This window comes from Eubalaena glacialis, chromosome 4 (assembly GCF_028564815.1).
Source record: "Eubalaena glacialis isolate mEubGla1 chromosome 4, mEubGla1.1.hap2.+ XY, whole genome shotgun sequence".
Lineage (NCBI taxonomy): Eukaryota > Metazoa > Chordata > Mammalia > Artiodactyla > Balaenidae > Eubalaena > Eubalaena glacialis.
In genome coordinates, this window is record NC_083719.1 from 144,593,758 (window position 1) to 144,610,581 (window position 16,824).

The following is a 16,824-nucleotide window of genomic DNA, read 5'->3' on the forward strand; positions in this document are numbered from 1 at the left end:
TTCATAGGTACTGTATACATTTTGGAAACGATCCCCAAATATAAAGAACAACATAAAACATCTGCAGCAAGTCTACCATGCAAGAATGATGATCCTGATTATGTTGCGTTTTTCCCCCACCTTTCCCCCATAACCTTTTTGGAAAACTGCTTTTTTCCTCAGAAGCATTTACTATACTTCAAATCATTAAATATTCTTCAAAAATATGAACTTTTGATTTATTTGCATAAGTCCCTACCATGGTACATTTTACCTGTTTCCAGGCCTACATAACTATAAATGACGCTATGATCAACATGCTAATATGTAAATCTTTGCATGCAGAGCTGGTCATTTCCCTAGTGTAAACTCTTAAAAGTAGAGTTTCTCAACAGTCAAAAACTATATGAAAATTTAATGCATTTAACATATGCTGCCAAATTTCCTGCCAGAAACTTATTCCAATTACCCTTTAGACAAGTGCCCAGTAATATTTTTGAGTCTTCTAGGGCTTTTTTTGAAATCTCTACAGTCCTCTTTATCACTAATCTTACAGGGCTTCTTGTATCTACTGCAATTTCTATCTCTGTCTGTTCCTCTTGGGAGTCCTTGCTCCAGACTTCTGCTGTTCATCCAGATCTAACCCCACATAAGTCTACACACTCAAAGCCTCCCAAGGTGGGTCGTAGCACACACTGTTGACTCCCTACATAACTGCCTTTTCACTGTTCTCCCTGGCTAATAGTGACATGCTCTTGTCTGGGTATCAGATTACCAGCAATGTACTTGAGGAAAGTAGGCTTCTCTTCCAACCCTGAGGGTGGAGGGTGAATATTTATTTTTCTCATCCATTGCTAGGGGATAAATCTCTTTTTTTTTTTCTAATTCCATTGCCTTTGCCACTAATTAGCAGCATGTGAACTATGTCTAGTGAATAAAGCATAAGGGGAGATATGCTGGGGGCTTCTGGAACAACAATCTATCATTCCAAGATAAAAGGAAAGAAGTAGTTCTCAAGCTGCCCTAGTTCTCTCCTGCTTCCTACTTTTGAACAGAAATGTGATACATGGACGTTTGGCAGCCATTCCACAGCCATTAGTTGTTTCAGGATGAAAAAAAAAAACAGGTCAAGGATAGTAGAGCAAAAGGATAGAAAGTGGCTGGCTTCTGGACATTACTCAGGCACTGAACAAATGTTGAAGACCATCTGTATTTAATAATTGACATTTATTGAAGTAAGGCTCTGACTGTTCCACAGAGACTGCGAGATAGAGGCTCTATCTTTTTTGATGGTTACTATTCAAAGGAATGGCTCCTAGGTTCTTAAGGAAGAATTTTTGGGTTGTAAAACTGGCAGGAGACTGGGAAAAGATTTGTATCTCTAAGGGGCTGAGAGAGATTTTATAGTTGCAAGTTTTCTAAAGTAAATACTCTAAGGAAAGGAATCTCAGGGGCCTATAGTCAGAAAGAAAACTGTCTATGTTTAGTGATGGTGAGAAGAACACTGAAGCCATCTTTGTCAGTGAACACGCTGCTTCTCCCTCAGAGTTACCCTAATCACTCCCCACTCCGAAAACCTGTGCTAAGGAATTAAGTGAGCCTCTTATGACCTTGCAGAAAATTCCTAAATTGGCCAGAGTTAGTTTCTGTCCTTTGCAACTAAAGCCCCTCTGATGAATCAAGATTGCATTCCTTACGTTTCTCTTTTTTGGAAATTAGGAAATGAATTACATTTTCCACTGAGAGTAAATTATAATAGATCAGATATAGAGCGGGAATAAAGGTACTGAGCTTGGAGACCTGAGATATGGATTCTAGTTTCAGTTTGGTTACTGTATGTTTGAGGTCTGATGCTCGTTTTTCTCAACCTGACAAATGAGAAGGTTGGACCAGATGGTCTTTGAGGTCCCTTCCAAATCTGACTTTCCAAAACTCTGTGATAATTTTGACCAGTTAAACAAATGCACCTTTAGAAATGTAAAACCAAGAGATCATTTCTTTATTCTCAGATTTTCATTAGCTGGAAAGAATAAAGATAACTATGCCAAAACTGTCCACGGTTTAGCAGAAGCAAAATCACAGTCAGAATTTCAAACAGCAGGTTTTGATTAGAAGGAGTTCAAAGCAGTCATAATTTACTTGCTCTTCAAAGAAGCTCTTAGCATAGACCTGCACAAATTACCAATATAAAGTGGTTGGCAGGTCCAAGGTAAAAGACAAGAACCATATTGAGTAGATAAAGAATTATCTCAGACACTGGATGATACTTTAGAACAGTAACTTGGGAAAGGAGGAATACAACAAACTGAGCGTCATAGAATAAGTTCATTTTTCCAGCAATCTGAAAGCAGCAATCCAGAGCAATGAAATAAAATCAGCACGTCTCACCACATGGGGCAGCTCAAGTTGTAGTCTCCACAAAAGGAGGATAAATGGAATGTGTCACAGGGGATTAGGTGTTTAAGGGAGTAGAAAGTTCTTATAACAGCTGCTACTTGTGATAGATTTCAAGAATGTTTTTGAAATGAGTAGATAAGGTACTGAAGTTCTTGCATTCTGCCTGGGCTCGATCCTTTGGGAAAGGGAGCAGTGTAAGAAACAAGCGCTGAAATTTGTTGCTGGAAAATGCTGATCATAATTTTAAATATAACGTTTGTCTCATTGGAATCGTAATTCATGCTCATTTTAGGAAAACTGCAAAAGAAATATATACAAAAAAAAATTAAGAAAACATATTTCCGTTACTCATCTAGACACAACTCTACTTCTTCATTTTCCCTGGAACAAAATCTCAGCTATTCCAACAGGGGAATTATTGCTTTCATTACTAGCCACATACCTAGAAGGAGTGTGTTCAAATTGGAGGACTAAAGAGAGGTGGGCTGTTGCCTTTCTATCTCTCTCCCTCTAACTAAAGATATAATTACATAGATATTACTTAAAGAGCCTAGGAATGTTGAGGGCATAACTTGGTTTGCCCAAGCTACGAGGTTAGGCTACCGGGAAACTACCTACTTCTACTAGTAAAACTAGCTTTCCTATAAGCCTGGCATCCCTTCTTGGGCAAAGACAGCAAAGGATTCCCATATATAAGGTTTCCCTCCAAAGAGAATTATCAAGATATAATTCCCTGCATTTAATCCCTTAGGTTCTCCTCCTACATGCCAGCATTACTGGGTCATGGTTCATGGCGAGTAATGCATATTCAAGTACAGATACTGCCTCTGTCAGCACCTACTACCTCTAAGCCCCACCCATTCAGGGAAGCAAGTGTTTTAGCACGTAGCTCCATACTTATCCTCCTGTTAACTGCATACCACTTGAAGAGGATTTAGAAACCCTGTATGGCTCCCAAATGCAGGATAGGTCATCTTTCTAGTCTGGATAATAGGGGAACAGACCACACTGAATGGCATGAAAATCTCTGTCAAAGGCACTAGTAAGGATTTCCATGGGGTGCTATAGCCTTAGCCAAAAAAACCACTGGACTTTTCATTTAAAGTCAGGTGTTATTCCCTTGGATAGAGGTAGAGCCAATCACTTACACATATTTTAAAAGCACTAATGACCAACCCAATACTTTAAACATTTAATTTTTCTCTACTGGGTGGGCAGTTCAAGCTGTGCAGCCAACACCAACTAGTTTTTGCATTACTTCAAGCAAAGGCAACAAAAGAAACAAAACTCATTACCTTTGAGCATTCAAACACTGACAATACACCACATAAATCATCACTTCAAAAGAACATGTTAACGATGACTTGACTTCCCCATACTAAGCAGCTAAGGAAGCATTACAAAGTATGTTGATTGGTTGGTTTTGCCAGGGGCAACCTATCCTTTTAAAGGGGTATCCAAGATATTGGAATTTGTCATTTACTGATACTATTTGTGCACAAGCTGTATGCTGGGACTAGATGTTGGAAAACATGGCATTCAGAAAGAAAGAGGGCTTGAGGTGGCTTTCTGCAGACTTCTGAGAAAAGGTCTCAGGATTCCCTTTCTTATTTCTCAATCCATCTGAGAAAGTTAGAAAAGAACCCTGAGGTGAAGTATGGAAATGAAAATAATTCTGAGGAATTTTCTAGAAATTTCCACAGTCCAAAAATTTCTTTCTCAAAATTTTAATGGAGCAGAAAGTTCTCCCAAAGTTCCATGAGTTAGCCTTTATTTGCCGGTCTTAAGCAACTTTGGATAAATGGTTAAAAATCTGAAAGAGATAAATATTGCCAATCAATGTAAACAACTGATGGCTGTTGACTGACGATTAAGTTGTGTCATTGATACTATAATGGCATATTACTCTGTGATGTAATATAGGTTGTAACAAGATGCAGCCACGGTAGCTAGGACCAGTGATGTACCAAATATGTGGGTGTTCCTAATTCTCTCAGTTGAAAATACAACCTGACGCAACCTTTCTAGGAACAATATAGGCCCTTTGTTTTGTCATCTCTATTTTAAAGAAAGGAAAGGACTATCATGAAGTAGATAAATTATGCTAAGAATCAAGTATAATCTCCTTATCCTCTTTTGGAAGATTCTACATGAACTGAACTTGCCTATCTCTCGAGTCTCTTATACTATGACCATAGCCTCAAAACTTAAGTCTCTTCTGACTTTGCTCACCTTCCTCTACAAGAAATTTTCTTCCTTCACCCAGTCATCACAGAGGTAACTCCTTCTTACTTGGGTTTCAGCTCAAATGTTAGCTTTTGAAATGTTCTTAACTGACCAATCTAAGGTAACTTTATACCCCAGATAAAGCTTTATGTTTTTCATGGTTCTTACTCCTATCTGAAATTATCTAGATTACTTGCTTATTGTCTTTTTGTCACTATAACAATATAGATTGGATTGGGGGTAGGAAACTTGTATATCATGTTTATTGTTAGATTCCTATTTTCTACAAGAATGTCTAGAATATTTGTTAAGGAATTACTGAATGCAGAGTATAGTGGTTTTCCAAGGAAGAAAAATTAAAGAAAGATGTTGTTTCTTCAGTATTGGTATGTGCCTCGTACTTGGAACATATCATCAACATTTTCTTAGAAGAGGATGCAAAAGACAATTTAATCAAATGCTGATCACTATAATGAAAAAGATGTTAAAGTACCTCCACTGTCTTTAGTGCATTATTGTTATTCACGTGGCATGAATAAAACCAAAGGCATATGTAGTAAAGTTTTACATTTTTCAGTGGGGGTTGTATATCTTTTTTGACAACTGGCTCCCAGCACTTAATTGAATGCTATACTGAGGTATGTTTTAGCATTTTTGTACTCATCTATTTCTAATCAAATTAAACCAAGTCTATACCTTATCAGCCAAATGCTACACTGACCCAAAGTTTAAATTCCTGCTGGAATCTCTCTGGGAAGGTGGTCTATGTTTCAGCATGGTTTTCAACTTCTCTTCAACATTAACCTGTTGTTCTTATTCCGAGATGTAACCCTTGGCCATTCCTACAAAAGACATGACCCTTTTTTCATACTAGGTCCAGTAATAAATTTGGGAGCTCCATCAAGCCTAGGAATGAGTTGTGCAAATAAATACCAGACTTTATGATTATCTTTTCGAAAACAATATTATCCTCCAACCTCCTAAAGAGCTTTCCTGGAAAATAATTTAAACATTGATAAATGAAATGATTAACCTAGTCCCACTAGGTTACTGCTAGCTTGTTTGGAATCTGGATGCTTTATTATTGCTTTCAGCCGATTTAATACCAACTGTCTATTTGTTGTCAATGTCAATGTCTTTAAAACTCTTTGACTGGGTCCCTAATGGAAAGACATTAGATGATAAGGCAAGTGATTTCTCTACCTTCCTTTTGGTGTCTGACATCATTAATGTGATTAATGAGGTGACCAGGGAACCAAAGTCACTTGTCACCATTAGATTGCTAATACAATAGCCAAAGCTCAAAGGTGAGGAAGGAATGAGAAAAAAGTCTTCTCTTATCTCTCTTCTCTACTTTATCAAGGAGACAAACAACCTACCTTGTGTGAACCTCTTTGTAATAGTAAACATTTTGTAATAGAAAATGCTAAGAAAATGAAAAACGTGTTTATTTGGTTCCAAATTATTTGTGATGACTGAAAAATAATTATTTTACCTTTAAAGATTACGAATCCATTCTAGATGATTGAATAATGACTATACAATAGAAATCGCTGGATCAGTGCCTTTAAAAAGGAGTAAGACGAAAGGTAGACTCACCAATGGAAGTGATTGGCTCATGTTGATATAAAGTCCAGCAGAAGCTCTTGCTTCAGGCACAGCTAACTCTGTCTTGCTTCTCCTGTCCCCCTCTTCCTCTCTTCACCATTTCTCCCTTCTCCCTCCATTTCTCTGCTATAATTTTCTCTGTTGTTTTCAAAATCCTGGAGAATAAAAGAGAGAGAGAGAGAGATTAAGACAGAGAACTTCTTTTCTCTCATTGTAGTAAAATCCCAAAATTGATACAAACCTGGCTTGGACTACTTACTCAGTCTTAGAGGATGAGAATATGTATATTGATGTGTTCATACGAGCCCAGACCTGGAGCAGGGGGAAGTACTTCACCCAAATGTGAAACATACAAGAGTGGGAAATTGTGATGCTTTTTTACACATAAAAGGAAAAATCAATCCTGAGCAACCAAACAATAAAAATAAACTATCTATCTACCATAAAAGGAACAAATGGTTTTTAAAGAGAAAGTGGGTTTGCATTTGGTCATACAAACTTTTTTCTGTAGAGTTATATGGACTGATGGGCATTCTCGTGCATGGCTGGTGGGAATGTAAACTTTAGAATTTTCCTGAAGAACAAATTGGAAACATTTTAAATATGAATAAACATCTTAAATTTAAATATACACCATTCTAGAAATTTATACTAAAGGAACAATAATAAATCATCACAAAAATGTGACTAAAGTGATGTTTCTCTCATTGTATATATGACGACAAAAAATTGGCAGCAACCTAAATGTCAAAAAATAGGGGAGATTAAAAAAAAGCATGGAAAGTACTATTTTAAAATTTATATGTTTGTCTGTTATTTATTTATTTATATAATCTGAAAAGATATATACCAAAAGACTAGGAATATCAGAATGGTTGAAATATGGGTGATTTTTCCTGCCTTCTTTTTGCTAATCTCTATTTACTAATTTTCCTCCAATGAGTATAAACATGTATTAACTGTATAATGTTTGTGTTCTGAGAAGAGAGCAGCTTGAACACAGATTCCTGATTCACTCTAAATACCTTTCATAAATAACACCATATTGGGATGGGAGGCTGGTGAGCAGGACATATAACACTTCAAAGGTGTCTTTAGGGACCAAGAATCGGCTGTAAACTATTCTCTTTCGTGATCCAAGCCAAGGGATCAGACCCAAGGGAAAGGGCTTATCTATGTTCGGGGTCTCCAATGATGACTCAGGTTTCTTTGTTTCTTGAAGGAAATCAGTTAAGCAGAAGCCTGGGCTTCTCTTCCATAAAGACTGCACCTGCCCATTTGCTGCATGTGGTCCTACTGACCCAGAGGCCTGGAAGAAATTACACAGAGGAGAAAAATGCCCTGTCCCTGAAGTGGGCAAAGGACTGCCACTTGTACCCCAATTTCACATGATAGTTTAAAATTAATTCCAGATGAAATAAGTTTTTAAATGCAAAATACATAATGGTTAAAACATTACAAGAAATTTAAGAAGAGTATTTGTATAACCTTGCATTATACAAGATTATCCTAGGCAAGATAGGAGACCTAAAAGCCTTATGTAATATTTCATTATGTAAAAATTAAACACCTTTCATGGCAAATATACCATAAGCAGAATTAAAGAGAAATGAGAAACTGAGGAAAATATTTTCAATGCCTATGTCAGATAAAGGGTTAATATTCCTTGTATTAAAAGATCTCCAGAAATAATTAAGAAAAAGGGAAGTAACTGAAGGAAAAATGGATGAAAAGGCAAAGACAGAAGAAGAAATTCTAATGGCCAATAAATACACAAAAATTCTCTTAACTTCTCTAGGGTTTAAAGGAATGCAAGTGAAAGTGACAAGATGTCATTTTTTCATTAATCTCATATAGAAATAATAATATAGTGAGAATAAAGCACTGATGAAAAAACAGGGATACATAACCTCTGATAGGAAATAATTTGTGAATTGCAATGACCTCTTGGATTGACCTATTAATCTCGATTTGGAAAACTATCCATTAGAAATAAAAACCCTGTGTTCTATGAACAAAGATGTCTATTGCAACTCTATTTTATAGTACCAGAATAAAAGAAAAAGTAAAGGGACACCAACAAGGGAAATGGTTGGATAAATCACAGTACATCTGCTCCATGCAACAGTCCATAGCTATCAAAATGACTAGGCCAATGACTCTCCAAGTGTGGCCCTTGGACCAGCAGCCTCAGCATCACCCAGGAACTTGATAGAAAAGCATGTTCTCTGGCCCCATGCTAGGCCTACTGAATTGGAATCTGTGAGGATGGGGCCCAGTAATCTGTGTCTTAAGTTATCCATGTGTTTCTGATACATGGTTAGATCTACATCACTTGTCTTGAGAAGTCTATTCATATTGTTAAATGAGAAAATTAAATTTCAGAGTAATATATATATATATATTTTTTAAACTTTGGATTATTTATTGATTGATTGATTGATTGATTGCTGCGCCGGGTCTTCCCTTCTGCGCGAGGGCCCTCTCCAGCTGCGGCAAGCGGGGGCCACTCTTCATCGCGGTGTGCGGGCCCCTCACTATCGCGGCCTCTCTTGTTGCGGAGCACAGGCTCCAGACACGCAGGCTCAGTAATTGTGGCTCACGGGCCCAGTCGCTCCGCGGCATGCGGGATCCTCCCAGGCAGGGCTCGAACCCGCGTCCCCCGCACTGGCAGGCAGACCCTCAACCACTGCGCCACCAGGGAAGCCCCAGAGTAATATATTTAATGTGATGCATTTTTATAAAAACAAACATCTAGAAAGCATACACTTTTTTGATATGTACTCATACTTTTGTATGTGAAAGCATAAAGTTGTGCCAATAACATTTTTTAAGGTAGGAAAGGAGTAGGGAAAGAGAAATAACCTCTCTCTTCATGTATCTTTGCTTCCTTTTGCACTGGAAACAGTGAGCATATATTACTTTCCTAATTAAAAAAAAAAAAAAAGACATTTAAATAATAAGTTGAAGAAAAAATGGTCATTGAGCCTAGATTTTCACCTGACCTAGATCAAATAGACTCTAAGCTATGTGGACATCAATTGGTTAGATCTTCCTTTCACCAAGCCTTAATTGGCCTTAAGACCTAGCTAGGGATGGCTCTGGCATAATCCTTTACTAAGCAAACTATTAAATAGGTAGGTGGCTCAGAGCAAGGATTCTTGGATTTTGCATGAAGGGGCTCAAAAGCACAATTTCTCTGGATTATTTTCTCCAAACTGCCTTTACAGTTAAAGTTAAGACCTATCCATTGGACCCTCTGAAAAGGTTACAGTCACTGTAAGTAAACTATATAGATGTCAACAGCTATAACACAAGTCTATGCACAGTTTACTGAATTTAAAAATTTTGTCGACTGGTAGTTTATTCCAATCCTTCTTTCCATTGTGTTTTAAATGTTAAGTGTGGAGAAACAATGGTTTCTTCTTTAAAGCCTTAATCATTGATTGAAATACCATTTTTAAAGTCAAATTAAGTTAAATGTTGAATTATTACATTTTTTGGCTAAGATTTTCCCTTCAAGGACAAAATATTCCAATGCTATCATTTGAGATTGGTTTTATCTATATCTGAAGTTTGTTAGAAAATACATGTGTTTGCAAAGCTCTAGCAAGTCATAAGTACATGATTGTAGGATCCAAAAGTTACATCCCAGGAAATCACAAAAGTTAACAACATGGGCCAGAATAATCATGGAGATTAGGTAAATTTAACTTGTGATGTTGACTTTTTCCTTTTAATTACTTAGCTCTTGAGTATAGTCAATAGTCTGATGAGCTCTGATTATGGAGAACTCAGCTAAAAATATACTGAATGAATAATCACCTGCAATGTGACATTTAAAATTCTACGATTTTAGTTCTCCTATCCACCCATTCTTCTTCCATGGGACAACTTTAGGGTTATAACTGAAATGAATCTCTAATGACTAATGCCCCAGTGATTTGATTTTTGCACATTGCTGGAAAATTAAGAAGAATGTTTACTTGCCCTTTAAAAACCTATATTCCACTGAAAGGAACCTAGATTTAAAATTCTCACAAGCCTGAAACAAATAATTTCATAACCTAATATGTTATGGTGGTCTAAATGAGAATTTTCCAACTCAGTCTCATAAAAAGAAGCCTTTTGCCACTAGACTTAAAAAAGATTAGACATACAATTTAATTAAGTTAACAAAGTCCACTGTAATTCCTTAGAAGTGAATCTCTTTTAATCTTCCAAGTTTATTGGCTTCATTACTGTTGCAAAGAATTTCTAACCCACGATTACATCTGTGCCTTTCTGCAGAGCCATTCAGCCTCCTGAGAAAAACCCAACTAATTTGATTACATGCTTTGGTTCTCAACAGATCCCAAATAGAGAAAATCCTTTCTGCCTTTTATCTAAAATGTTTGCTCTACATTAACATATTTCACCAGTATAAGTAAATAAGCTTTTTTTCCTTCAACCAAGTATTCGAGAACCTACTATGTGCCAGTGCTTGCCAAGCACTTCAAGTGCATAAGGAAAATCAAGACAAGGATTTGACATAAGTAGCTTACATTACAGTGAAGGTCTCTCTCTAAAAGGATTCCTTAAATATTTTTTGCTAACTCAATATTTATTACTTAATCAGATGCTTGACTTAACACCCATGCTATTTGCTACCCTATTAGTAACTGATTAATGCATTTTACTATTTTGCTCTAAATGTTTTACTACCCTCCAAGGGAAATATTTGGACATTTCCCTTCACTGAGGCCAGATTATCACTGGCACCCAACCAAGGAACAGACCCTATGTTCCTTCCAAAATTATTTGACTTTATTTCCATAACATAACACCCTTTCTTTTATCAAAAAGTGTTTGAAATGCTGACTGAGGAGAATATTTTTATTTAAATATTAGAAATTTGTACCTGCATAACTTAAAGCACCATACCTTACCCTGAAAGGATTTATACGTCGTGCTGAGTGTATCAGTTTTATTTGTGGTGTTAACGGAAGTTCAAATTGTTAAATTATACGCAGATAACATATTCATGGTTTGCATTAACAAGACAATAAGCAGACAGTTGAACAGATTCAGAAACTGTGCATGTTTAAAGCAATGAGCATTTTAAGTGTGAAGAGAAAAATAATGTAGTTTTAGTAAATAGTCTTTCCACTTTAAAGTCTCAACCATGGCCTTGGGATTTCTGTTCTCATTAAATCTTAGTTTTTTCTTAGTCCTAAAAAGACTTTTCAGTAGAAGGAGGAAGAAATCCAGTTTTGAAGAATTCATGTTACTGAAATCGCCATGGTCAGACTCTACAGGTGAGAGAATGTAGTCCCTCCTACAAAGTTCGTCCTGTTAACCAGAGGAAGGACAGAACCTTGGGGCTGAAGGAGTTCAGATTCACCACCCACAACTGATACTAAATTTCCCACGTTTGTAGTAGGTGATTATCCAAAAGATACTTCTATGCATTTGCAACAACAAACTTTTAAAAGTTTGATGCTATTCAGTAGGACTTTTCCTGGAAATTTTCTTTAACTAAAAAGTACTTTAAACTTCACACTAGAATTCTTAGAAGGGTGATTTATAGAACCCACACTGGGGTTTTCCATTAGAACTGTAACTAAAAATAAATAAATAAGAACTGCCATCTCCAACCAATGGTTAGGAATGAAGGTGCTGGATTTGATATCCTGGGTTTGATTTCCAGCTGTGTAATCTTGCACACATTACTTTCTCTAATCTTGCTAAGACTCAGATTCTTCACAGGTAAAATGAGGATAAAAGTAGTACCCATCACAAAAGGGTCTTTGTGAAGATTAAATGTAATAAGGTGTTTATCAGTACAATGCCCTGCACATAGTTCCTATTCTATAAATTCATGATTCAACAAATAAATATGTGCTACTCTTTGGTCATTTTCAATATTTTTACTCTCTATTATTTTCCTTAATAGACTTTAAGGGGTACTGATGTTACTGTTATTTTCAAAGAATCAGATTAGTATTTATTTATCTTCTCTAGAATTTTTTAAATTTTTGCCTTCTTTTTCACAAATAACATATTTTATTTCTATTTGTCTCTTCTTGCTTTTTCTTTTAAGTTTTTTTTTAATTTTTATTTATTTTTAGCTGTGTTGGGTCTTCGTTGCTGCGTGCAGGCTTTCTCTTGTTGCGGGAGATACTCTTCGCTGTGGTGTGCAGGCTTCTCATTGCAGTGGCTTCTCTTGCTGTGGAGCACAGGCTCTAGGCGCACGGGCTTCAGTAGTTGCAGCACGTGGGCCCAGTAGTTGTGACAAGTGGGCTCTAGGGTGCGTGGGCTTCAGTAGTTGTGGTGCGCGGGCTCAGAAGTTGTGGCTCAAGGGCTCTAGAGCACGGACTCAGTAGTTGTGGCGCACGGGCTTAGTTGCTCCGCGGCATGTGGGATCTTCCTGGAGCAGAGATCGAACCCGTGTCCCCTGCATTGGCAGGCGGATTCTCAACCACTGCGCCACCAGGGAAGTCCCTCTTCTTGCTCTATTTTTCTTTTTTCTAACTTCTTAATTCTTTTATTTTTTGCTTTCTCTCCTAAGGTAAGCATTAGGACTCTGATTACAACTTGTACTATAGCCTGTAGGTTTGTATGTGATGTGTCTCATTAAATTGCTTTCTAAAGAATTTGCAATATTCACTGTCTTCTCTTGGATTCGAGAATAATCTGGGAGTGAATTTCTTAGTTTCCATGTAGTTGAGATTCTTTTTGATCATCTGTTAATTTTTGGATTACTCTATTTGACAATACCTTTTAATTTAGAGTCATCTTTACAAAAAAGAGATTTCTGTCCTAACAGTTAGTTAAAACTTCATTATCATCTAAGGGAATTTGTTTTTATTTAGTAATTCTGATAGCCCTTTAAGAATTCCCAAGAAAAACTTCACAGTTTCTGTAGCCTCAATACTGAGAAGCATGCAACAATGAGTAAAAGCAAAAGAAAGTCCATATTTAAATGTCTGGGCATTCAATCTATTCTGCTTTATTATAAATCTTAAATATCTAGTAGGAATCAAGATGGAGAGAATTTAAAGTATTCCCACTTGCTTATACACTTTACTCTTCTCAGTTTTAATAAAAAGCCTTTATAATAGAAGCCAGTCCAGGGAATTTTCTGGAAGTAAAACTAATAAGAAGTCAAGCATCAAAGCACAGTGTTAAACATAAAATGAAGCCAACAGACTGGGTGCAAGGAGTACGTAGATGATGAAAGTCAAGCCTATGTTTAAAAAAATAATAAGTACACCATCTGAGCCATATGTATGATCCACCAAGATAAGGAAACCCTATCACTGTTGTATCTCCACCTCAAGGAGAAAAGAAACCCCAAGAACAAGTGGTTTAAATTCCAAGACATAGCCAACAACTCTAAATGCAGAGACTTCCACATTAGTTCTAGAAGTTTATAATCTAATCCTCAGTCCCAGGAAAACAAAACATTTTACCCTGGATCTAGAGTTCTCTCCAGTTTTATGCAGGGTTATAGAAAGAAAAGACTATTTCCACAGCTTTAGGCAAGTGGTTCTCGCTGACCCTTAGTTTCCTCATCTGCCGAATAGCTACCAGGTGGCAAGAGCCCTGATTATATCATCTGTATGTTTATTTTTAGCTCTAGCATTTTAAAATTCTACAGGCAGGTTAACATGTGTCTATTCTAAGCATTAAAAATGTATGAAGACATTCCAATCACAAATAGCAGGGCTATAATAGAACTTACTAAAATAGTTTTGATCAAATATACAACACCCTGAAGTATTACTTGATAAGACTAGTTTTGAACTAATCCTATCATTGATAAATTAAGTGTTCAGGTATGAAGATTAATCAGGTCAAGTTATTTCATGATGCAGAAATTTTATTTACCCAAAAGAATAAGAAGAAAGTAAACTTTTGAGTACTTTAAATGGGCTGAGAAATACGTGCTAAGCGTTTTACATGTGCCAAATACCTGGAAATCATGAAAATAAAAATTGTGGACTATCAGTCTAGAGCAGATGTTGCTGGTTCCCTGCCCATATCCCTCTGGTCTTGTTACTTCAGTTTGCTCCTGTACAAATACCAACGGCCAGAATCTGCATCTCTTTGCCCACGAGCCTTTGAAGACTTGGAAGGCTGCCACACCTTGCACCCAGCAGACCTGCGGTGGAGGGAACTAACACCTCTACCCCAGGGAGCAGTCTAAACCAAGGGCTGAATGGAGTTGCTTGGTAGATGCCCAGCTTGCTCACCCCACAGGCAGGGTGTGTGTTTTACACCATTTTTTCAGAACTTCCCAGAGGTGTTAAGATCTAGTTACCAATAGCAGTGGCTGCATTGATAGTTCTTCGCGCACTGGCTACCCCACCTTCCTTGTGTCTCTTCCCCACTCCCCTACTCATGTTTCCTGCACCTGCCAAGCTAACTACTTGCACTCAAGTCTTTCTGTTGTCTCAAGATCTGCTCCTGGGGGGACCCAAACTAAGACTGACTACCAGAAACAGATTGATCTCATTGTGCAAGTAAATCTTCAAGTCAGTTACGATTTTGTCCTTCACCACCCCACTTAAATATACAGTCATGCTCTTTGCCCCACATTAGGAACAAACTGGGCAGGAGTCTTGTATATGCAATCAAGAAAGCAATACCCACTTCCAAAAGAAAAACAAATACAGAGGTGAAACTTGATACCCACCCTGGGAGCAAAGAACATGACAGAAACCTTTTGCTCAAATGAAGATATTATAGGATGGGGGGACGGAAGGAAGAGGATTAGCTCTTTGATTACCATTTTCCCTACTCTCAGGAGAATTTTGATGATAAAGATTTAGACAAGCATATTTTAGCAGGGTAGACATGAGTTAAGGGTTCATTCTGCTGAACACTAGTTCTGAGTCTGAAAGCAAAATTGTGGCAGGGACACATCATGGATGTAACCTGTACCTAACACAGTAGCTGGAACATAGTAGGAGTTCACTATGTATCTGTAAATGTATAGTGAGAACCAGGATGGATCAGGCAAGCCTTAAAGACTAAGAAAGAGGAAGTTAATCCACTATAACTAGCTCAAGACTAGTTAGAAGGAAAACTAAAATGCCAGACCGTTTCAGCTCATCAAGTTAGGAAGGAAGCCTGCTTGATCAAAAACTCCACATGTAAAAAGAGTCATGTACCAAAATGTTCATTGCAGCTCTATTTACAATAGCCAGGACATGGAAGCAACCTAAGTGTCCATCATCGGATGAATGGATAAAGAAGATGTGGCACATATATACAATGGAATATTACTCAGCCATAAAAAGAAACGAAATGGAGTTATTTGTAGTGAGGTGGATGGAGTTAGAGTCTGTCATACAGAGTGAAGTAAGTCAGAAAGAGAAAAACAAATACAGTATGCTAACACATATATATGGAATCTAAGGGAAAAAAAAAAAAGGTCATGAAGAACCTAGTGGCAAGACGGGAACAAAGACACAGACCTACTAGAGAATGGACTTGAGGATATGGGGAGGGGGAAGGGTAAGATGTGACAAAGTGAGAGAGTGGCATGGACATACATATACTACCAAACGTAAAATAGTTAGCTAGTGGGAAGCAGCCGCAAAGCACAGGGAGATCAGCTCTGTGCTTTGTGACCGCCTGGAGGGGTGGGATAGGGAGGGTGGGAGGGAGGGAGATGCAAGAGGGAAGAGATATGGGGACATAGGTATATGTATAACTGATTCACTTTGTTATAAAGCAGAAACTAACACACCATTGTAAAGCAATTATACTCCAATAAAGATGTTAAAAAAAAAAAAAACTCCACATGTACTGTCTTTCAGGAGCTTGGAGATAATGATAGAAAGGACATTCTCCAAAAGGAAGAAAGGGAAACGTCCATCCCAATTATGTTTTCATTATAAAGTCCAAACCAAAGGCAAACTTAAAATGTTATATTCAGAATGACTAAAGAATTAATTACTGTTGTAATATCTCAGTTCTCATGTGTTAAAGTCAAAATTATACCTTCCCAAATGTCTATTTTCGTATCTCTGAATCACTCATGAACACACTGTAGGTTACAGGCATGCTACTTTTACCTGACCACTGTGGAGCCCTTCATATTAATAGACCTGATCTTAGGTAAAAATATTCTGATGGAGACAAAAGAAATTTAACATTTGACTGATCCTAGCCTTCTTACATCACCTCCAGTTATAGAGAATTTGTTCATTCTCTTTCTCTTCCTTCTTCTCTGCTCTCTTGAAAACCCGGTCCCCAGGATATTATCATCCTGAATTTGGAGAACAGGTATAGTGATATCTGATTGGAGGAATGAGGATGCTTCCAAACACAATGGACACATGGTTTGGGGCTTGGTAAGACAGGAAATAAAGGGAGAGAATGAAACATTCAGGGATACTATGGTAAATTAAAAAATGAGAGAGGAAGGGGGATTTTATAAAGCGTTGTTGAATTACAGAGCTGTGATTCAAATATAAACCACTAAAATACTTGTCTGGAAGTATAAGTTTAAAGTATAGTATGGTATAGTATAGTAGAGTATAGTTAAGTATAGTATAGTATTGTCTGAAATACTATAGCTTAAGCTGCCTCTAGGCTAAGCTGCCTCTAGGCTAAGCTGCC

The 16,824-nt window shown here is 37.3% G+C and overlaps 2 long non-coding RNA genes across 3 annotated transcripts in view; both read right to left on the minus strand.

Moving 5' to 3' along the window:
- Nucleotides 1-16,824, minus strand: part of LOC133090130 (uncharacterized) — a 402,534-nt gene that overhangs the window by 76,017 nt on the left and 309,693 nt on the right. For both annotated transcript variants that reach the window (XR_009700783.1, XR_009700782.1), the window contains exon 4: nt 6,202-6,365. This is a non-coding gene — a long non-coding RNA (uncharacterized LOC133090130). The remainder of the gene's footprint in view (nt 1-6,201; nt 6,366-16,824) is intronic.
- The window catches only part of LOC133090131 (uncharacterized), a 51,403-nt gene continuing 42,060 nt past the window's right edge, over nt 7,482-16,824 (minus strand). The window contains exon 3 of the long non-coding RNA XR_009700784.1: nt 7,482-7,519. This is a non-coding gene — a long non-coding RNA (uncharacterized LOC133090131). The remainder of the gene's footprint in view (nt 7,520-16,824) is intronic.